We start from the raw sequence: 24,638 nt of genomic DNA, 5'->3' as shown, positions 1-24,638 counted from the left end.
GTCTAGAGAGTGTGGTCAAGTGCCAGAGTGTGGAAATATACAGAAGTGGACAAACTTGTCACAAATACTGAACCTGTGGCCCCAGGTTTTCCAGTCTTCCAGGCTCACATTTTATGTTATACTCCCAATAAAATAGCTTAACATTCTATCTTAGGTGCCTGCAGGAAATCACTCTCCTCCAAATTTCTGCTCCAAGTTTTTTTCTTTGGGTAAATTACTTAATCTTTAACTCCCTGTGCCTCAGTTTCCTCATCTCCTTAAAAGTTGTTGAGAGAGTAGATCTTAAATGTTATCACCACACACACACAAATGACAATTATCTGAGAGCATAGAGGTGTTTACTAACCTTATTGTGGTAATCACTTCACAATATATATTTATATCAAATCATCACTTTGTACACCTTAAACTTATGTATGTTATGTATCAATAATATCTCAATGAAGCTGGAAAATAAATAGTGCCTACCTCATCAGGTCATTATGAAGACAAATAAGATAATTTATATGAAATGCTTAGAACAAGGCCTGGCATGTTGTAATTGCTATGAAAGAATTTGCTATCAGTACCATTATTAGTAACTATCATCAGTGCTACTCTTCTCTAAGCATATTCATCTAACCACCTCATCACCATCTCTGTGCCCCTCCAGCACCTCCCTTCCATCGTTTCAGCATATGGACACTTGGTTGAATTTTATGACCTGAGGATATCATAAAGGAAGTATAGTATTAAAAAGGAAATCTTAAATTTTAATATCAAGCACCAGTTGTCCCAGTGGCCACCAACCAGATCACATGCCAGGGAGACTCTAGACCAGCTTAGCTCCATCTCTCATGGTCCTGCTTCCCCTCAGGCCTCATCCCACCTGCCAGATCTACTCTTTCCCAATCCAGAGCCCCAAATGTCTGCCTCTAGCTGCTTGGAGATAACAAAAATCATTACTTTTTTACATGCAACTTTTCATTACTAATGAGTTTACAAATCTCATAAAATTATTAGTTTGGGCATTTTTTTTTCCATGGGAAAATAATGATAACCTCAACTTTTAAGAATAGAAGGAACTTGGGCCAGCCCAGTGGCACAGCGGTTAAGTGCACATGGTCAGCTTTGGCAGCCTCGGGTTCGCCGGATCCCGGGTGTGGACATGGCACCATGTGGCAAGGCATGATGTGGCAGGCATCCCACATATGGACTGAAGGAAGATGGGCGAAGATGTTGGCTCCGGGCCAGCCTTCAGAAAAAAGAGGAGGATTGGCAGATGTTAGCTCAGGGCTAATCTTCCTCAGAAAAAAAAAAAAGAATAGAAGGAACTTTCTTACCTTGAGAATGTATATCTACCCAAAACTGACATCAAACATTATTCTTAATGGGGAAATTTAGAAACATTCTCTTTAAAACCAGGAACAACACAAGAATCCTATCTTCACTGCTCATATTTGACATTGTGCTAGAATTTCTACCCACAAATGTAAAAAGAAAAAAAGAGAGAGATAGAGGAAGATACAACTAACTAATATTCACTGACAATATTCACAGATGATATCATTGTCTATGAGGAAACCCAAAAGTGTTTACAGAAAAATTATTAGCAACAAGAGTTTAGGATATAGGCTGCTAGACAATTAATAATAAAAAATCATTTCATTTCTATATGACACAACTTAAAAGATGCATTTTTTCCTGCTTTTTCTCCCCAAGATACATAGTTGTATATTTTAGCTGTGAGTCCTTCTAGTTTTGGCATGTGGGAAGCCACCTCAATGTGGCCTAATGAGCAGTGCCATGTCCATGCCCAGGATCCAAACCAGCGAAACCCCAGGCCACCAAAGCAGAGCACGTGAACTTAAGCACTTGGCCACAGGGCCGGACCCTAAAAGATGCAATTTTTAAGGAGACTATTTACCAAAACAAACAGAAAAACCCCATAAGATTCCTAAGAATAAATTTAATCAAAGGAGTTGGTAGCAGAAATTTATCAACTTGACTTAAAACATCAAAGTACACCAAAATAAAGGAAGAGCATGGAAAGGAATATTGAGGTCTGTCTGTATCCCTGTCCATATCTCTTTCTAGTCCTTTTTTCCCACCCCATGACTTCTATGTGCTTTCACTGCCAACAGCTAGCACATGCTGCCCTTGGGCTGCTGGAGTAAATTTTCCCTGTGTTAAAGGACAGACAAAAGTGGCTGAGAATTTATGCCCCAACCTAACTCCAGAGAAGGCCTTAGCTAATGTCTAAATGGTGTGGGAGTATGAAAGCTCTACTCTCTTCTTTTGAATCAAAACTCCAGGCATAATTTTAACTCCAGAGTTCTGCTAAATCAATCTGAAGTGACTCTCTGCCGGAATTTACCTGAAATTGCACCCTTGTTTAGCTTCCTCTCCCTCTCAGTCCTACTTCCTCCACTCTCTTATCAGTTTCCCCTGGAATACTTCTTTAATAAATCACTTATTAGTCACAGAAATCTATGCCTCCAGATTTTTCAAAGCACTTTGTCATCCAGTAACATCTAACCAATTCAGAGTTATCCCATACTTGTGAATATGATGACTCAATCTCATAAGATGTAAGTTTTTCCAAAGTTGGTCTATAGATACAATACAATTCTAAACAAAATCCCAATAAGTTATTTTGTGATATTTGACAATTTACTTTTAATATGGTCTAAAAGAAGAAAGAACTAAAAACAGAAAAGATATGCACAAAAAAATGAACAAATTTGAGAAACTTGACCTACCAGATATCAAGAAATTACAAATCATAGTAATTAATACAGTGTAGGATTGGCCCAGAAACAGACTCGTGCAAGTATAGAAATTTGATATGTGACATCAGTGGCACTGTGTATTAGTTGAGAAAAGGATTACTCAATAAACAATGATGGAACATTTGGTAGTCCATATAAGAAAAAAAATAAAATTGAATCTTTCCCTCACTCAATGCCCAACAAGCAATTTTAAGTGGAATAAGAACTTAAACAAAAAAGCAACAATATGGAATGAAATATCAATTAGCATCTTCCTGATCTTGACTCAAGAAATTGTTTCTTAAACAAGTCACAAAAACACTAAGAATAACAGAAAAATTTTAAAATATTAACTGCTAAAAAGTGTTTAACACAGCATAAAGTGAAAAGACAAGCTGCATGCTCATCTTGTAACTGAATATATCTGACAATGGTTTAGTCCTAATATACACAAAACTTTCAGAAATCTATTTTTTTAATTCAAACCACTTGATAGAATAATGGGCAATTCTCAAAAGATATAATGGGCAATTCACAGAAAAGGAAGCACGTATGAGAAGAAACAAATGAAAACATGCCCAACTTCGTTAGTAATCAGAGAATTGCATACTATATACCCTCTAGACTAGCAAAAACATTAAGAAGTGTTGGTACTACCACATGTTGGCAAGGACATACATCAACAGAATCTCTTATACATTGCTAATTGGGGTGAATGTTAGTACAACTGCTTTCAAAAGTCAGTTGGCTTGTTTTTTTTGTAAAGAACATTTGCATACCCTTTGACACAGTAATTCCATGCCTAGCTGTCTTTCCCAGGAATACTTTTCCACATATATATGAATGCTCACAACAGCACTCTTATATATGGGAAAAATACGGAAAAAACCAAGGGACATTAACAGGAGAATAATAAAATAAATAATGGTATAGTCACCCAATGGAATAGTGCATAATAGTAAAAATAGTGAAACATGCAACAACATGGATGAATCTTTCAAATATGTTGAGTGAAAAAGTAAGCCCAGAAGATTATATATCTATGATACCATTTTCATAAAATCAGGAAGAAGTATAACACCAAATTTTGTTTAGGCACATATATACATATGTTAAAACATTTTCATAAAGTAAGGAAATTTTAAATCAAACTTCCATACGTTAATTATCACTTGTGGGAAGCAGAGGAATGGAATAGAGTAGTGCATAGATAAATATTATTGGGAATGTTTTAGTTCTTGGGTTGGATATAAAGTTCATGGATGGCCACTAAATAACTATAAATAACACATGTAAAATATATAATATATTTTTTGTATCAAGTATTTTTCAAGAGCTGATAAGGAAAAAAATGCTTTCATGAAAGCAAACCGTTCTTGGGAGCCATAGGACCTCTAGCTTATCTTCCTTTTCTGCCTTCACTGAAGACACTTTCACCCTCCAAGAAGGAGTTCATAGTCCCTTCTGAGAATATTGTGTTTTCAAGACATCAATTGCTATTTCATTGCTATTATTCTCATAGTCAAGATCAACATTCACATTTGTGTTTGTTATCCATCAAATGGAACTAAAGAGTTTTTTTTAACACAACCATCCTCACCCAGCCCTTACCACACTTCTCCTGATGATTATGCCTACTTCATGATTGTTGTTGTAAGAAGTAAAGGGATTAATTCCATCAAAACACTTAGCACAGGGTTTCCAGTTCCTCTCATATGTAAGGGGCTCGGAAGTTGCCATTTTATCCCTAACAACAAGTTCAAACCTGAACAGATTGAAAAGTCAGCAACTCCTCTTGGATCTGTAAGAGAGTGGAGGACACAGGGAAAACCACTGTCCCTAAGATTGGAGAGAAGATAGGTGAATACAGGGAATTGCAGTTTACTGGAGAGAGACTCACGTGTGAAAACTGCCACAGGAATCACTTCCAAGGTAGGAAAATCTCAACTATAATTAATGAATTGCTGGAGGTTTAGCTTGGGCAAGTCTGAGAGTTAAAAACTCCAGGGGAACTGAATAGCCTGTGTCTGGCACATATGTAAATATTAGCTCAATGAAAGGAGTATGTAAATATGAAACTGACTGATTTTACTTTTTGTTTTTTGCTGCACATATATACATTTCCATGCAAATAGGCACACAATTTTCCTACAGTAAATCCTGTTAAGTCTCTGTCCTCTGGCATTGTGATGAACACTTTGCATTAAAAAAGTCATTCCAAACCAGATGCAATGACAGTCTTCAGGATTGGCCAATCCTCTATTTGGACCAGGTAACATCATTCCCAATTGGGCGCATGGACCAAATGGAGCCTTATTTGAAAAGATTCCAGGTATAACGCTTGCTAGATACTTTTTGTGATCTTATTATAGAGAATTTAAACATATGTAAAAGTAGATAGCATCGTATAATGAATTATTTTTACCCATCGCTCTACTTCAATAGTTATCAACTCATAGCCAAGCTTGTTTCATTTATACCCCTATTCACACCCTCCCTTGCCTCCCATATCAATTTGAAGACAATCTCTGACACTATGTAATTTATTTTATCAGTGTTTCAGAGTAATCTGTAAAAGATAACGGCTCTTTATAAATTTAGCCACAAGATCATTATCATATCAAACAGTATGAGACATTTGCTTATGTATTCACTAATTCATTAATATGTTCATTTGTTCAACATGCTTTCATTATTTCCCACATCTGACTTAATTCTGATTTAAACCATCACTCATGGATGAGAGAGCTTTTTTTTTGGAAGTCCAGGAGTCCAGTGCAGAAGTTACAGCACAAGGTTGGAGCAAAAAAATCCAAGATGGGACACACTGGGGGAGGTAAGAGGAATAGTTTGATGTTACCTACATAACCCCTTCTCCAGATGGCAGAGCTCAGTGCCAAGAGAGCCCTTCTTGGCCCAAAAGGGGAAAGTAAGAGCACCTAGCCTCTCTATCTGGGCAGGAAGCTGCCAAAGAGGCCCTTTTCTCTCTCACCCTACGAAGAGCCCTGAGTCCAGAGCAGCAGGACTGAGGGGGCATAAGCGACTAGAAGAAGAGCAGCCAGGGCTCATAAGGGAATATATCAAAACAATATGGATCCCCCAAACCACACCACAGATTCCAGTGGGATCTCCACCCACAAGTCACTAGGGAACATCTCACTGGTGGATGGCCCTAAATGATGACATAGTGACCAAAGACACCCTAAGAACTCCAAGTGCCTCACTGACACACATCCCTGCCTCATGGCCAACTCTTGCATACTCCTGATGGTGGTGAGAGCAAACTTTTCCAGACAGCTAGTAAGCACATGCAGAACATTTCCGCAAATCTGCAGGCCTGACTAGAAGAAACCACAAAATTGGACGTTCAGCACAGGGCTACACAAAGCAAAAGGGAGACAGTCAATATGCAGTCTGGCTGTGCAGAATTGAGAGAAAGCATAGAAGCTTAAGAATTCTTAAGCAGTGAGTAAGAATGATGACTTGAATGGACAGATCTTGAGCCTCAGCCTCTATGAAACAAAGAATCTCTTCCCCACACAGACCAAGGCCCAGTCTCTGGCAGCAGAAATAGACAAAATCTTGCATGAAAACTCATGAAAGCCCTAAAGGAGCAGGAGGAGATCAACTTCTGGCCAAGTACATACACAAGCTTATCCTTGCAATCTTAGACCACAAACCCTCCATCCAAAAGATCAAACACTGAGACAAGGGGGTTGGCTGTGGAGTGGTCTCACGAGCCCCAGATCCTGGGACACTGGGACCAAGGCACAGACCCTGCCTGAAGATGCAGCTCAGGCCAGGCCTCATCTACCCACTGTAAATGTACCTCTGACCACCATGTAATGTGTACTTGTATGTAAATGGGGAGGCTGTACACACAGCAAAGGGTGAGCATGGGGCCTTGGCTGTGGGTGACATGTGCACAATTAGCTGTCCATTCACCTTGTGGTCCCTTTACAAGTAGTAGAGAGTACTGAATGTGGGAGGGGGCAAGGTCTGCTATCAGAGGCTCCTGCAATAACAAGAACTGGAGGCATCTGATTCAGATAGTAGATCAAATGATTCTACCTCTGGGGATAATGATTAAACAATATTCTAGTGAAAAAAAATAAGTGGAGCAAGAAGTGTGGGGCGGGGATCCCCATAGAAAATGTCTGAGAAAGCCTTCAAATTCTTAGTGGAGCTGATGGAAGGTTTTCTCTTGCAAATTCAGTCAGTAAAGCCACAAGGAAATGAATGTTATGTCAAACTTTAAGACAGCAACACAAGACTTCAAGAAACATGAAAAATCAAGAAAACATGACCATACCAAAAGAGCACAATAATTTTCTAGAAACAAACCCAAAGACACAGAGATTTGTGTTTTATCTAATAAAGAATTCAAAATAGCTATTTGAAGGAATCTCAGTAAGTTACTATAAAAGAACAACACAGAGACAAACCAAACCAGGAAGACAATATACACACAAAGTGATTACTTTAACAAAGAGAGAAATATTATGGAAAAGAACCAAAGAAATTGTGGAACTGAAGAATACAATGAATGAAATGCAAAATTCAATAGAGATCATCAACAGCAGAATGAATCAAACACAACAAAGAAGCCAAAGAAATAGAAGACAGAACCTTTAAAATGATCCAATCAGGGGAAAACAAAGAAAAAAGAATGAAAAAGAGTAAAAAAAAAAAAAGAACCTATGTAAACCATGGGATGCCATCAAGAGAATAATCTGTGAATTATTGGAACTCATAGAAATGGAGAGCAAATTGGTGATTGTTAAGGGATAGGCAAAGAGAGAAATACGGAAATGTTGGTTAAAGCATACAAACTTCAGTTATAGAATGAATAAGTTCTGTGGATCTAATGTATAGCATGGTGACATAGTTAGTAATACCGTATTATATACTTGAAACTTGATAAGAGAGGAGATCTCAAATGTTCTCACACAAAAAAAAGGTAATTATATAAGGAGATGGAGTTGTTACCTAACCCTATTGTGGTAATCATTTTGCAATACATTCTTCTATCATACCATCATGTTGTATACCTTAGACGTACACAGTGTTATCTGTCAATTATATCCCAATAAAGTTGGGAAATAAAAGAACACATTTTGAAATGATAGTTTGAAAACTTTAAAACTCTAAGGAAAACACAAAAGAAGATGTCAGCAAATGGAAAGGCAAACCATGCTTTTGGATGGGAAGATTCACATCATTAAGATGTTGACTCTATGTAAATACATTTGTAAATGTAATACAACACGATCAAAATAATAACAGTTTATTTTGGGGGCTATGAAGCTGGAAGAGAAGTAAATATAATTTTAGAGTTCATATGGAGAACTTTGGAAAAGAAGAGCAACAGGAAAAAACTAGCCCTCCAGATATTAAAACATTCATAAAGCTTCCATAATAGGAAACAGTGTGGTGCTGGCTACTGTAGAAGCCATAAAAGAAGATAATTGTAATTAACTACATGAAAAAGGCTTCTGTATATAAAAATATTAAAAGAATGAAACCAGACCCCTATCTTAAAGTGATTCACAAAAATTAACTCAAAATGAATTAAAGACGTAAATGTACAACTGGGGTCAATAAAACTCCTAGAAGAAAACACAAGAAAAAAGTTCCTGACATGGGTCTTGACAATGATTGTTTGGATCTGAAACCTAAAGCAAAAAGAACCAAATCAAAAATAAACAAATAGGACAACATAAAACTAAAAAGCTTACGCAAGGCGAAAGAAATGATCGACAAAATGAAAAAACAACTTATGGCATGGGAAAAAATATTTGCAAACCATATACCTGATAAGGGGTTAATGTGAAAAATCTATAAAGAACTCATATAATTCAATAGCAAAAAAAAAAAAAAACCCAAGCAATCCAATTTAAAAATGAACAAAAGACCTGAATAAACCTTTTATCTGCACACTTGTGTTTGTAGCAGCATTATTTACAATAGCTAAGACATGGAAACAATGTAAGTATCCATCAACGGACGAATGGATAAAGAAGTTGTGTGTGTGTATATGTCACACACACGCACACAATGGGTTATTATTCAGCCATAAAAAATGAAATCTTGCCATTTGCAACAACATGAATAGAACTTGAGGACACTATACTAAGTCAGATAGGGAAAGACAAATACTTTGTGTAATCTCACTTATATATGTGATCTAAAAACAAGGCTTATAGAAAAAGAGATCAGATTTGTGGTTACCAAATGTGGGTAGACTGGAGGCAGGGGATGTAATTGGATGAAGGTAGTAGAAAGGTGCAAACTTCCAGTTATAAGATAAAGAAGGACTAAGGATGTAATGTACAACATGAAGATTAGAGTTAACATTGCTGTGTGATATATTTCAAAGTTGCTAAGAGAGTAGATCCTAAGAGTTCTCATGACACAGAATTTTTTTTCTTTTTCTCTTTTGTTGTATCTATATGAGATGATAGATGTAAACTAAATTTACTGTGGTAATTATTTCACAATATATGTAAGTCAAAACTATGCTGCACACCTTAAATTTATACAGTAGTTATGTAAATTATATCTCAATAAAACTAGAGAAAAAATAAAAAGCTTTTAAACATTGAAAACTTTGTGTATAAGACCAAAGGTAATTAAATGTTAAAACATTCCTACTCAAAAAAATTGCGAGTTAAACAACAATAAGACATCTATCACATTTTTAAAATATTTTAAAATAATTTACAAAAAAGTTGCAGTAGTAGTACAGAGAATTCCCATACGCATTTAATCCAAATCCCCCTAATATTAGTATTTTTCCATATTTTCTTCATTTATTTTCTCCATAAATAAACAGATAGACAAACAGAATTTTTTGTGAAACATTTGAAAGTTGCCTACATAATGTCCTTTTACCTCTAGATACCTCAGTGAGAAATTCCTAAATTCAAGGATACTCTCTGATGTAAACACAGCACAAGTATCAAATACAGGAAATTATCTTTGGTACAATTCTATTATATCATTTACAGAGCTTTTGCTCACTAATGGCCTTCACCTAGTATGGGATCCAACCAGTGATCATCTGTTACATTTAGTTATCATCTAACTTTAATCTGGAACAAGCCTTCAATCATTTTTTGTCCTGATACTTTTGAAGATGCAGGCTAGTGATTATGCAGAATTTCTTCAGTTGGGGTTGCCTGCTGTTTTTCAATGATTAGACAAAGTTTATGTGTTTCTGGTAGGAATCCCACAGTAATGATATTGTGTTCCTCTCCGGTTTCAACACTGATGATACTGACTTTGAATAATTGTTTAATGGAGTCCCTTTCAGATTTCTCCAAAATAAAGTTACATTTTTCCTTTTGCAATTAATTAGTGTGTTGTAGAGAGATGCTTTGAGACTATGTAAATTCTTCTTCTCTCCAATAAAATGCTATTGTCAATGTTTATTGTGTCAAGAGCACTTTCACTAGGAAGCAGAATTGTTACAACCATTCTGAGAATGAATTTAGCATTTGCTTCAAAATTCGTTATAGTTTTTATTGCAGTAAATTTACTATAACAAGTGAGCTTTCAAAAACATCAGAAGTATAGTTAAAAATTTCTATTCACAAATCCTTACCACAGTGTTATTTATAGTAGTAAAAAATTAGAAACAACCTAACCATCCAACAAAAATATAGCTAAAGTAATAGTTTATCCATAGTAGGAAATATTTTACAGTGATTACAACGAAGTTGTTTAAGACGGGAGCCAGTTAGAGTAACTCTAGATCTAACAAGTCCTGTGAACTATTCTTTATCTCACTCTACCCTTCAGTTTGGACTCAGCATCATTCTAAACCCAAGGATCAATACGAAGACTCTGTCTCTATTTCTCATCTAGTTTCATTGTCCTGATCCACAGCTTCTTCATGGCCTTCCTCATTTCTGAATTTCTCAGGGAGTAGATGACAGGGTTGAGGAGTGGGGTGATCACTGTATAGAATATGGCCACCATTTTGTCCACAGACAGGGTGGTTGAAGGCCTCAGACAGATGAAGATGCAGGGCCCAAAGAACAAGATGATCACGGTGATATGGGACCCACAGGTGGAGAGGGCCTTGTGCCTTCCCTCAGAACTTTGAGTCCTCAGGTGGAGCAAGATGACCACATAGGAGGCTAAGAGGACCATGAAGCTGATCACAGCCATGGTCCCCCCATTGGCAACAATCAGTAGACCAATGAGGAAGGTGTTAGAGCAGGCAAGTTTGAGCAGGGGAAGCAAGTCACAGAAATAGTGGTTGATCACATTGGAGCCACAGAACGGCAAGTGGAAGATGAGAAGGATTTGGGCAAAGGAATGTACAAAGCCCCCCACCCATGCTGCTCCTACTAGGACAGCACACACCTGCCGGTTCATGATGGTGGTGTAGTTGAGGGGCCTGCAGATGGCCACATAGCAGTCATAGGCCATCACAGTGAGCAGGAACACCTCAGTGCCACCAAAGAAATGGATGACAAAAAGCTGTGTCATGCAGCCCCACAGAGATATGGCTTTTTTTTCAGCCAGCAAATCTAAGATGAGTTTGGGGGCTGTGGTAGACGAGGAGCAGATCTCCACGAAGGACAGGTAGCTGAGGAAGAAGTACAAGGGGGAACCAAGACTTCTGCTGGTCATGACAGTGAGCACAATGAGGAGATTCCCAAGCACAATTGCTGTGTCCAAGAACAGAAACAGCATAAAGGAAACTTTCTGTACATCCTGATTGGAGAAAGTCCCAGAAAAATGAATTCAGTCACATTGTGTGTGTTAGCCATGAGGTCACCACCAGGAGGCAGTAACTTGGGTGAAGTGATCTGAAATGATACAAAATAAAAGATTCCTTCATCAAGTGGTTGAATTATATAATAATCCCTTGCACATCTGAGAAGGTTTGAGCTGGATATTGAAAGCTGAGTAGGGGTTAATTATGTTTACAAGAAGAGAAGAGTGTTCCCAAGAGGCACAAGAGCATACAAAGTTATAAAAATTCATCCATGTGTGGCTGAAGCAAACCAGAGAATCACAAAGATAGAGCTGGAGATAGAGTCTAGTATCAGATCATGAAGGGCTGTGGTGAACTTCACGGTTTATCCACAGACAATGGGGAATCATTGAGAATGTTAGTCAATTGGAAAGTATGACCACTTTGTATATACAGATTGGAATAACGAAAGCAGACCGGGGAGAGGATGATTAGGAGACCAATACCTTATTGGCTAATGTTGGGCAGCAAGGATAGTGTTGCTGTCTCCATGTTACATGTCTCTCTGACGCCCTTTGTATGCTTTTAATTGTCTTTTGCCTACAGCTTTCCTTCATCACACTTCCTTTTACTCCCTTTTCATTCTTTGTTTATAGAATAGCTTCCTCACAACTCCACTTCCAATGAGAGTCTTCAGACGTCAGCATCTTGACAGTCAGCATCCCTATTTCTACTTTCTCCTCATAATTCTCTTCTTCTATACCTGGTCACTTGGTGATCTTGTCCATTTCCAAGGACCCAGTGAATTCATGTACAATTCTTCTCCTTACTGGTACCTTCATCTCCTCCAATCATATGCACCCAGTAGCTACAGAGATACAAAGTTCCCCTCCACCCAGAGTGCCCCCTCATGCTGTGACACATACTCTGTGCAGTCCAGTCTTCCAACACTTCAGGGCATTATGAAGAATGTGCACTGACTGATTTGCAGACTGTCCTTGTCCATGCTGGACTTTGTCCAAGATGACTGAGGTCTATGTGTATCAACACAGTCCCTTGTACAGCGAGACTCCAGGGAACTTGAGACTAAGAGTCACATGCCATCTATTCATGTCACAACGCTTCTTTCCCTCAGGGACCAGGGACAGGTTTGAGTAATTAAGGACAACCATGAGCCACAAGGAAATTGCTGATAAAATTTACAATTAGAGAGGCAAATGGAGGGCAGAGACAAGCCCAAAACTCTCAGATCACCTGGGGAATTTTACCAAGAAGCTGTTCATGTAAGAAAACACTGCCATCCTTATGACTCCTGGGTTATATCCAAGTTTCTTTAGGTAGTATTTATGTGAAATTTAGAAAGCTCTTTTTTTTAGAGAGATTTTATTTTTTTCCTTTTTCTCCCCAAAGCCCCCCAGTGCATAGTTGCATATTCCTCTTTGTGGTCCTTCTATTTGTGATATGTGGGATGCTGCCTCAACATGGCTTGATGAGCAGAGCCGTGTCCGTGCCCAGGATTCGAATCAACAAAACACTGGGCCGCCTGCAGCAGAGAGCATGAACTCAACCACTTGGCCACGGGGTCAGCCCCTAGAAAGTTCTTTAACCTCTCGGCGTCTCAAGATCCAAACTGTAACATGGAGATGATACCTATATCACGGGAAGATGCCATGCATCCCTCTCTCAGACCACCCCAGAAGAATGTAAATTCCCATCCTCTGTGCAACATTGGAGTCTTCTCAGAGATAGAGAATACATCTGCACAATCCATAGGCCTTTATGGTCTGTGGCACTCTTCTCTCACTACATTTTGGAATCACAGTACATTTCATACTGAATTGTAATTGTTGTATGTGACCATCTACCCTACTAAAATTTCTCAGGACATAAATTATATCTCGCTACTACTCTGTCTCCAGTGCTTACTGAAGTGCCTCCACAAAATAGCATTCAGTGATTGGAAATTAAATGAATAAAAAGTGGATATAGATCCACCCTAGCCTTCTTAACACACTATTTAGTATACTGTACATGTTCAATAAATATTGAATGAAGAAAGATCCCCAAGGACTGAGACTACACCTTCTCCACTCCTGAATCCCATATGTACACTGTGATTGCATCAGGCAAAGACCAGACCAATATGAGAGAACTTTTTAAAAGGCCTTGTGTGTGCTTCATGGCCACATTCCCTTTGCTTTCAATGTGGAATTGTAATCATCATGCAAAAAAAGTACTTGCTCACAAAACAAAACTCACCCCAGTGTTTCTGTGGCTTTGCTCTCACCACAGTTCTCTTTTCTGTTCTGACCACAGAGATGCAAATAATGCCCTGAGAACAATGCTTGGCTCATGCAGGTTTCCAAGTTACCCAATTGGAAAGCATTAAGGCCCAGCTACCCACCAGAGCTCTTACCTCTCAGGAGTCACCAGATGGAGGATCTGCTCCCCATGCAGCCTCAGGATTGGGAATGCTGAATCTAAGCCTCTGGGTCTATTCTACCTGATTTTTAAAAAGAGCAAAGTAGGCTTGCTGGACAAGTATTCCACAGGGAAGTAAGAATTCTGGCAGCTCAGCCTTGAGTTCACTCTACTTGAGAGACACTCGGGGGGAAGGTGTGATGATCAAATGAGAGAAGATTGGTCCCCAGACAGCCATACCTTTTCCCTTCCTAATTAGGTAGACTACCTCAAGGGAAGCAGGACCTGGGTACTAAAATCTTAAACTTCCTTGTAGGTAACATAACTTCAGCAATAAATAGGAAATGTGAAAAATTTAAATTCATCCAATGTTCACAGGGCACTTATTCTGTATGAGGCTCTATGCTGTTCAGAGGTCAACTCAATGTAGCTCCTGCTTATCATGAACTCAATCATGTGACTCTACATGAAATGACACTATTCAAAGTGTGGGTCCAAGGAATATGGTCTGCAAGTGTCAGAAAACTCTAACAGTACTTCACTTTGCCTTGGTATGGATGAAGCTATACATCCTATTCTCAAATGAAAGTGATTTTCTCCCCCACAGGACATTTGGCAATATCTGGAGGAATTTTTCATTCTCACAACCTGGTGGAGAAGAAGTGCTACTAGCATCTAATGAATAGAGGCCAAGAATGCTACCACACATCCTAAAATACACGGGACTACCCCCCACAGCAAAAAATTGTGTTATCCAACATGTCAATAGTGCTATTCTTGAGATCCTTGGTAAGATGAAACTAAATTTGCCCTGATTTAGTAATTATTGAAACTGAGTGTTGGGTGTATGTGAGTACATTACCCTGTTTTGACCTCATCTGTATATATAGTAAATTTTCTATAAAAAATGTATTAGAAGTGCCATAATGGCACTTTATAAGATAAATGTGCTCTACACCAGTGCTACTCAAAAATGTCACTATTTAAGCCTTGACTAAAATTAGATTTGAAATAAGATGCCAAGTTTCAACTAATGATTAATTAAAAAATTATGTCATTTTAAGATAAAAAAGGATTTAATATTATTGTTTTTGAGAATACAAACACTGAATTGATCATTATTATTTATATTGAAAGAAACACAATGGAGAAAATTAGCAAATAATTGCCTGAAAGCTCCAAATATTTTACTAAATCCAATATTTATTCTGTAACTTGTCATCATGAAGTTGAGTTTCTGTGAAAGTCTGTCAGTCAAAAATTTTTTTATATTGAAAGGTTTGGTTTAATAAACCTAAGGAAGACAAATTTCTATAATCTATGGTTATAGAAATTGGCATAGTGGTTGCCAGTGGGGAGTGGGGATTGCATGGAAGGGGTGATGAGAGACGTTTGTGGGGTAATAGAAATATTCTGCCTCTTGGTTGGGCTGTTGGTTACACAGATATATAAATTTATCAAAACTCATTGGATTGTACACTTCAGGTCTGTGCATTTCATAGAATATAAGTTTTTCTTCAATTTAATAAATAAGGGTCCAGCCCCATGACATACTGGTTAAGTTTGGTGCCCTCTCTTTTGGTAGCCCAGGTTTGCAGGCTCAGATCCTGGGCACAGACCTACACCACTCATCAGCCATGCTGTGGAGGTGACCCACATACAAAATAGAAGAAGATTGGCATAGATGTTAGTGCAGGGCTAGTCTTCCTGAAGAAAAAAAAAAAAAGAGAAAGATTGGCAACAGATGTTAGCTTAGGGAAAATCTTCCTCAGCAAAAAAAGAGAGAGAGAGAGAGAAAGAAAAATAAATTTTAAAAATGAAAACAATAAAACCTGCCTGCAATGGGAGATGACAATGGAGGAAATATCTGGTCTGGGCGTTAGTACCCAGGCTTTGTGTTTGATTTATTCAGGAGCAAGGATTGCTGGTTTCCTCCAAGACGTGTTTTCTCCTTCTTCTTTCTGTAGTATTAGGACTTCCGAATTTTCTTCTGGGGACTACATACCTGGAATAAATGTTGTACTACCCAGCCTCTTTTGATTTGCATTTATTCCATCGCTTCCTCTTTTCTCATCACAGGAATACTGCCATTTTTACTGGAGCTCTAGCAGCCATCTTGGGCCATGAGATAAACTTAGAATGAGAGCTATAAAAGATGGAGAAACAAGATAGATAGAGATCCTTTCTATAACCAACTGTCTAATTTATTTTTTTCTGAGGAATATTCACCCTGGGCTAACATCTGTTGCCAATATTTCTTTTTTTGTATGTGATCCACTGCCACAGTATGGTCACTGACAGATGAGTGGTGTAGGTCCCTGTGTGGGAACCAAACCCAGGCAACCAAAGCAGAACAGACTGAACTTAACCACTTGGCCACTGGGGCTGGCCTCCCAACTGTCTAACTCTTGACTTCTATCTTCTTTTATACTATGTTCCTTGCACATAAAGCCTAATCTAAATGATGCTTCAACCTCCAAAAATGTACATTGAGAATGATTAATTCAATTTTTATTGACATCACAGGATTTTTATGAGACTCTGGTGAAATAAAGGATGTAAAATGGCTTGAAATATACACAAGGTGTTACGCAAATATAAACTATATAAATTGCTCTACTAATAAATCCAAATATAGTTTTTGGGCATTTCAATGCAGTTTGGAAATTTTTCATTGGAAGATAATGTATTAACATCACTTCTTTATTTCCACTAAAAGTGATTCAAACAAAGTTATTCTCTGAGTGCAAATTATCTCACATCTAGCTCAAGCCTTTCCCAAATGATAAGCAATGTTAACACTGCATTGTATCTTTTACACATTCATTAGTTATTGAGTGCTACCATATGGCACTCCTTACACTATGTAATAAAGCAGAGCAATTCACCTACAATCAATTCACCAGCTATGAGTCTGCCAGAGAACTGAATTGCCCACAGCTCATCCATGGAATTAACCAATTCAACAATTTAGCTGTTAGGCAAATAACAAATCCATTGAAGTATTAATTCACCAAAGACACGCTTCCACTTCCAATCTACTGTACTGCTTTCACACTAAATTAAGAAGCCTTGAAATATTCCAACTGTAAAACAGAGAAAATCAACATTCAATGAATATAGATAAACCAATCCATAAAGAGTAAAAAAGCAGTTGAATTACACCAACCTGTCAGAAATTTGCACACACTATTTCCAGTTAGTTCAAATTAAGAGCAAAACCCTCAGGCAGCAGAAAGGACACATCAATGCCCATGCTCAGCAAAATTATTATAGAAAATGTGAGGTAAGCATACCAAGGCTAAAAAATATTAACTATTTTTACCAAAACTGCTGACATTTCTGTTTTCCTTTGACAAATATTTGTCAGTTCAACTCTAGTGAGATTGTGATGCATAACAAATAACCACAAATCCTCAGTAGCATGCCACAACAAGCATTTATTCTCACATTCCTGGGTAGACAGGTTGGCTGGGACAGCTGTGCCTCAGGCTGCAATTTGGTAGGTCAGATGGAGAAGTACTGCTCCATCTGTGTCATTCTGCAGCCCAGGCTGTGGTGCAGCTGCTGCCTGTCATCTGGTGATGGTGACAGAGATATAAGAAGCAAGCAGAAATACACAAGGCCTCTTAAGATCTAGGCTCTAATGGCTACATTGTCATTTCCAGATACATTCCATTAGCTGAAGCAAATGACATGGTTGAGGCCAAAAACAAAGAATGGAAAAGTATATTCCATGTTTTGTGGGAAGAACTAGAAAGTTACTTGGAAAAAGACACAGACACAAGAAGGAGTAGATAACTGGGGCTGATAATTCAACCTGAAACTTGAAGACTTGGTGAATACAGGTGAAAACGTGGCCAAGCACAACCTCATCTGCTATCTGTATCTGCATGTCTTTCTTGACAAAGTAAATCCAATTAGATTTCAATCTAGTCAACTAACTTTCCTATATCTCTTCTTGCATAGACTTAACAGAAATATGTTTTTGATGAATCTAAATTTCATTATTAGCAAATCACTGCTTGGGGAATTTATTTGCAGTGAATTGGCCAACAACTCTGGGTGTAGGGATACGTATGCACACAAGACTCATTCCCTGTCTTCAAGGAATCCAAGGATGTTTTGGTTCCTATTTGCAACTCCCAGGCAGTCACATTCCAGGGCCCCATCCTATATATTTCAGAGGGAAATTAAAAAAGGGTGCACACTCAGGAAAACAGTGACAATAAGGAAAACGGTTCTTCCACTTGGCCCAAACTTCCATGCCAAGGAAACTGAGTTGCAAAGTTTCAGTCAGTTGCCTGAGCTCATATAGATAGACACCACATGTTTAAGCTGGGTTTCATTCAGTCTGGCACCAGATTCAAATGGCTTAACAACTTCTCTGTACCCAGGTACTTTACCCACAAAGATATAACCTTTACTAAAACACACTGTGGCAGACATTCCTTCCTTAATCACAGAACCACGAGTCTGGTCAAGCACCAATGTGCCCAGGTCCCGGGGGAACAAACACAGTACCTGGTCAAAGTCAATATTATAATCCCATTCCCCTTTGCCACTTCTCACTGTTCCATCCTCCTTTGCATCTAGGCATAGACATATGAAGTAGTTCTGATCAGTAAGAAGAAAATAGTAATGTTTCTGAGGAGTTTCTTATAAATATTCCCCAAGATAAAATGAGAGCCGCTCACTTCCTTCTTGTGAGCATTTAATACCTAGAGCTGTTGTGGCCATCTTGCAGCCACGAGGGGACAGCCAAAAGAATTGGGGACACCAAGCAGATGCTCTGACATTACAGAATTAACAAAACAAATCTAGAACCACTGATCTCCAACTGCTTATTGAGTAAGAAATAAATAATATTACAACTGAAGCCAGGGGTTGGTAAACTTTTTCTGTAAAGGGTTAAATAGTAAGTATTTTGGACTTTGCAGACCACACAATCTCTGCCCCAACTACTCAGCTCTGCCATTGTACCATAAAAGCTGCCAGACATATAAAAAGTAAAATAATGGGCATGACTGTAGTCCAACAAAACCTTATTTATGGACACTAAAATTTGAACGTAATGTAACTTTCACATATCACAAAATACTATTCTTCTTTGATTTTGTTCAACTGTCTAAAAATATAAAACCATTATTAGCTGACAGGCCATACAAAAACAAGTAATGAACTGGATTTGACTTAAGCCACACCTCAGTGCCCAGTTATGACTGTCTAGAAGGGGAAGGGTCTTGTGAAACTATTCACATTAAGACATTAATGGTTAATAATAGCTTTATTGTATTTCATGTCCCAGTGATATTTCCATACTAACAATGTCCTACTCCCATGAAATAAAGCTCTTACTGAGAATTCTAGATATTATAACCATATTAATGGGGGCGGGGGCATCATATGAAGTACAAAAGACTTCCTGGCACTTCTACAAGATCACACAGATAGAGAGGGAAAAAGGAAAACAAAAATTAAAAACATAGATTTCTGTCTCGAAATACCACAATCATTCTACATACCACAGCTTTCTAACACCAAGAGACAAAGTGAGTGAATGCAAGGTTGCACAGGTGCAGGATGATAGAATAGGTTTCCAGTCTAGGTGATCCCTCTCTGAAGTCTATACACTTTGCATTGTAAATCACTGAAGAAGACAAGGCACACAGTGAATTTTTAACATTCCCCAAACAGAGACAGCTATAAAAGTTCTGATTTATATTATGTAATATGAAGGGCTCATCTAAAGTATAACAAAAATATGAATAGGTTAACATTTGCTCTCTTCCTTATAGTTGACAAGAATCAGAATGCATATTTAGTCACCCTATACAAGCTAATTTTCTATGTTTTCACTTTTATTCCACCTATAAATTCACTATCTTGCCCCACAACCTCTTCATGGTGATTTTCACCTCTGCATTTCTGAGGTCTAGATGATGGGATTCTGCATGGGGGTGATGACTCTGTTTGTCCTCAGTGAGGGTGGAGGAGGGTCAGATGTAGAGGACGATGGCAGGTCCAAAGAAAAATATGACCACGATGATGTAAGAAGCACAGGTAGAGAGGGCTTTGCCCTCTCCTCTGCAGAATGTTCATCAAGTTGACCAAGATGAAAATACAAGAGGAAATCAAGAGGAGGAGGGAAAAGACAAAAAATGGTCTAATGTTAGCCAACACAATAACACCCTCCGCCGTAATATTGGCACAGGCAATCTTGAATAAGGGATGGAGTTAACAGAAGTAGTGGCCAATCACATTGGGACCCACAGAAGGGCAATTGGACAGTAACAACAATTGGAATCATGAAGTGAATCACACCACTAGAGAGGAAGCAGCCACCAGAAGGTGATACACAGGTTGGCTCATAATGGTTGTGTTGTGAAGGGGTTTACAAATGGCCACGTAGCGACCATAGGCCATTACTGTGAATAGGAAAGTCTCAGTAACGTCAAAGTGGAAGAAGAATATCTGAGCCATGCAGCCTTCTATTTAGATGATTTTAATTTTGACAAGTAAGTCTTTGATGAATTTAGGAACAAGAGTAGAAGAATAACTGATCTACACCTGGGACAGGTGGCTAAGGAAGAAATACACGGGGGAATGCAGACTCTTACTGATGCTGACTGATGCCGACGGTTACAACAATGAGGCCAGCGCCAGCCAGCATGGCTCGGCACATGGGAAGAAATGCCACAAAGTACACTGTCTGCCCCTCTGGACCCTGGAAAAGACCAGAGATAATTAACTCAGTCACGTTATTTGCACTTGCCATGGAACCCATTCAGTTGTGCTGGACGAGAACTACTGAGGGCCTTGCAATAAAACAAACATTGATTGTAATAATCACCTCATTTATAGCACTTCAGACAGTGTAAACCATTTTGCAATATACACTTTTCACAAACTCTTTATTTAGCAAACAGGTACTCATTCAGCAATAAATATTAGAAATCTAATAAATGTTTATGTAATAAAAAATGAGGGCTCAGAGAAATGGTCATTTACTTAGGATCATCCAGAATATGGTGGATGCTCAGACTCAACAACCAGGCTTTCTGACTTCAATCCAAGGTTCTTTCTAATTCACCACAAGATATTCTTATTTGGGATCCACTCAAGGTCATAGCTTACATTTTTCTTATCATCCTTGCACTTTTCTCATATTATCACTTTCTTCTTCTCTATTGTGTTTTCCATATTTTCAGCTTTATGGAGGAATAATTGACAAATAAAATTGAACAATATTTCAAGTGCACATGGTGGTAATTTGATATACATATACATCATGAAAGGATTCCCACCATCGAGTTAATTAACACATCCGTGACCTCACATATATATCTCCCCTTTTTTTGGCAAGAACACTTAAGTTCTACTGTCTTACTAACTTTCAATTACATAATACAGTGTTATCAACTATAGTCACCATATCTTACATTAGATCCTTCAATTTTACTCATATTATAGCTGAAAGTATGTATCCTTTGACCAATTTCTACCTATCTTCCTGCACAAGACCCTAGCAACCACTTTTCTACTTTCTGTTCCTATCAGTTTGGGCTTTTTATTTTCTCTTAAGATTCCACATATAACTAATACCATGAAATGCTTGACTTTCTTTATCTGGCTTATTTCACTTAGCATCGTGCCCATCCATGTTGTCACAAATGGAAAGATTCTGCTCTTTCTCATGGCTGAATAATATTCCATGAACATATATACCACATCTTAATCCATTTATCCATTGATGGAACTTAGGTTGTTTCCATATATTGGACTTTGTGAATAATGCTGCAATGAACATAAGGGTGCATATATCTCTTCCATATCCTGTTTTCATTTCCTTTGGTATATACTAGAAGTGGGATTGCTGGATCATATGATAGTTCTATTTTCAATTTTTTGAAGAACCTCCATACTGGTTTTTTTTTTTATTAATGTTATGATAGATTACAACCTTGCGAGATTTCAGTTGTACATTTTTGTTAGTCATGTTGTGGGTACACCACTTCCCCCTTTGTGCCCTCCCCCGACCCCTCCTTTTCCCTGGTAACCACCGATCAGATCTCCTTATCAATATACTAACTTCCACCTATGAGTGGAGTCATATAGAGTTCATCTTTCTCTGACTGGCTTATTTAGCTTAACATAATACCCTCGAGGTCCATCCACGTTGTTGTGAATGGCCCAATTTTGTCTTTTTTTATGGCTGAGTAGTATTCCATTGTGTATATATACCACATCTTCTTTATCCAATCATCAGTTTCTGGGCATGTAGGTTGGTTCCACATCTTAGCTATTGTAAATAATGCTGCGATGAACATAGGGGTGCAACGGACTCTTGAGATTTCTGATGTCAGGTTCTTAGGATAGATACCCAGTAATGGGATGGCTGGGTCATAGGGTATTTCTATTTTTAACTTTTTGAGAAATCTCCATACTGTTTTCCATAGTGGCTGTACCAGTTTGCATTCCCACCAACAGTGTATGAGGGTTCCTTTTTCTCCACAACCTCTCCAACCTTTGTCGCTCTTGGTTTTGGATGTTTTTGCCAATCTAACAGGTGTAAGGTGATATCTTAGTGTAGTTTTGATTTGCATGTCCCTGATGATTAGTGATGATGAACATCTTTCATGTGTCTCTTGGCCATATTCATATCTTCTTTTGAGAAATGTCTGTTCATGTCCTCTGCCCATTTTTTGATCGGGTTGTTTTTTTTTTGTTGTTAAGCAGTGTGAGTTCTTTGTATATTATGGAGATTAACCCTTTGTCGGATAAGTGGCTTGTAAATATTTTTTCCCAATTAGTGAGCTGTTTTTTTGTTTCAATCCTCTTTTCCCTTGCCTTGAAGAAGCTCTTTAGTCTGATGAAGTCCCATTTGTTTATTCTTTCTATTGTTTCCCTCAACTGAGGAGTTATAGTGTCCGAAAGATTCTTTTGAAACTGATGTCAAAGTGTGTACTGCCTATATTCTCTTCCAAAAGACTTATTGTCTCAGGCCTAATCTTTAGGTCTTTGATCCATTTTGAGTTTATTTTGGTGTGTGGTGAAAAAGAATGGTCAATTTTCAATCTTTTGCATGTGGCTGTCCAGTTTTCCCAGCACCATTTGTTAAAGAGACTTTCTTTTCTCCATTGTAGGCCCTCTGCTCCTTTGTCGAAGATTAGTTGTCCACAGATGTGTGGTTTTATCTCTGGGCTTTCAATTCTGTTCCATTGATCTGTGGACCTGTTTTTGTACCAGTACCATGCTGTTTTGATCACTGTAGCTTTGTAGTATGTTTTGAAATCGGGGATTGTGATTCCACCGGCTTTGTTTTTCTTGCTCAGGATTGCTTTAGCAATTCGCGGTCTTTTGTTGCCCCATATGAATTTTAGAATTGTTTGTTCAATTTCTGTGAAGAATGTTCTTGGGATTCTGATTGGGATAGCATTGAATCTGTAGATTGCTTTAGGTAGTATGGACATTTTAACTATGTTTATTCTTCCAATCCATGTGCATGGAATGTCTTTCCATCTCTTTATGTCATCGTCAATTTCTTTCAAGAAAGTCTTGTAGTTTTCATTGTATAGATCCTTCACTTCCTTGGTTAAGTTTATCCCAAGGTATTTTATTCTTTTCGTTGGGATTGTGAATGGGATTGAGTTCTTGAGTTCTTTTTCTGTTAGTTCATTGTTAGTGTATAGAAATGCTACTGATTTATGCACGTTAATTTTATACCCTGCTACTTTGCTGTAGTTATTGATTATTTCTAATAGTTTTTCTATGGATTCTTTGGGGTTTTCTATATATAAGATCATGTCGTCTGCAAACAGCGAGAGTTTTACTTCTTCGTTACCTATTTGGATTCCTTTTATTCTTTTTCCTGCCGAATTGCTCTGGCCAGCACCTCCAGTACTATGTTGAATAGGAGTGGTGAAAGTGGGCAACCTTGTCTTGTTCCTGTCCTCAGAGGGATGGCTTTCAGTTTTTGTCCATTGAGTATGATGTTGGTTGTGGGTTTGTCATATATGGCCTTTATTATGTTGAGGTACTTTCCTTCTATACCCATTTTATTGAGGGTTTTTATCATAAATGGGTGTTGGATCTTGTCGAATGCTTTCTCTGCATCTATTGAGATGATCATGTGGTTTTTGTTTTTCATTTTGTTGATGTAGTGTATCACGTTGATTGACTTGCGGATGTTGAACCATCCCTGTGTCCCTGGTATAAATCCCACTTGATCATGGTGTATAATCTTTTTGATGTATTGCTGTATTCGGTTTGCCAAAATTTTGTTGAGGATTTTTGCGTCTATGTTCATCAGTGATATCGGCCTGTAGTTCTCCTTCTTTGTGTTGTCCTTGTCAGGTTTGGGGATCAGAGTGATGTTGGCTTCATAGAATGTGTTAGGGAGTACTCCATCTTTCTCAATTTTCTGGAACAGTTTGAGAAGAATAGGTATTAAGTCTTCTTTGAATGTTTGGTAGAATTCTCCAGAGAAGCCGTCTGGTCCTGGACTCTTATTTTTGGGGAGGTTTTTGATTACTGTTTCTATTTCCTTACTTGTGATTGGCCTATTCAGATTCTCCATTTCTTCCTGATTCAGTTTGGGGAGACTGTAGGAGTCTAGGAATTTGTCCATTTCTTCCAGGTTGTTCAATTTGTTGGCATATTGTTTTTCATAGTATTCTCTTATGATCTCTTGTATTTCATTGGTATCTGTTGTGATTTCTCCTCTCTCATTCGTAATTTTATTAATTTGCGATTTT

At 38.1% G+C, this 24,638-nt stretch overlaps 1 pseudogene; it reads right to left on the bottom strand.

The window, feature by feature from the left end:
* Positions 1–10,604: 10,604 nt before the first annotated feature.
* Positions 10,605–11,533, bottom strand: LOC106839958 (olfactory receptor 4X2-like; annotated as a pseudogene).
* Between the last annotated feature and the right edge of the window lie 13,105 nt (positions 11,534–24,638).

The sequence above is a fragment of the Equus asinus genome, chromosome 17, assembly GCF_041296235.1.
Source record: "Equus asinus isolate D_3611 breed Donkey chromosome 17, EquAss-T2T_v2, whole genome shotgun sequence".
Lineage (NCBI taxonomy): Eukaryota > Metazoa > Chordata > Mammalia > Perissodactyla > Equidae > Equus > Equus asinus.
Note: the sequence above shows the minus strand (reverse complement) of the source record. Positions and strands in the feature narration are given on the sequence as shown.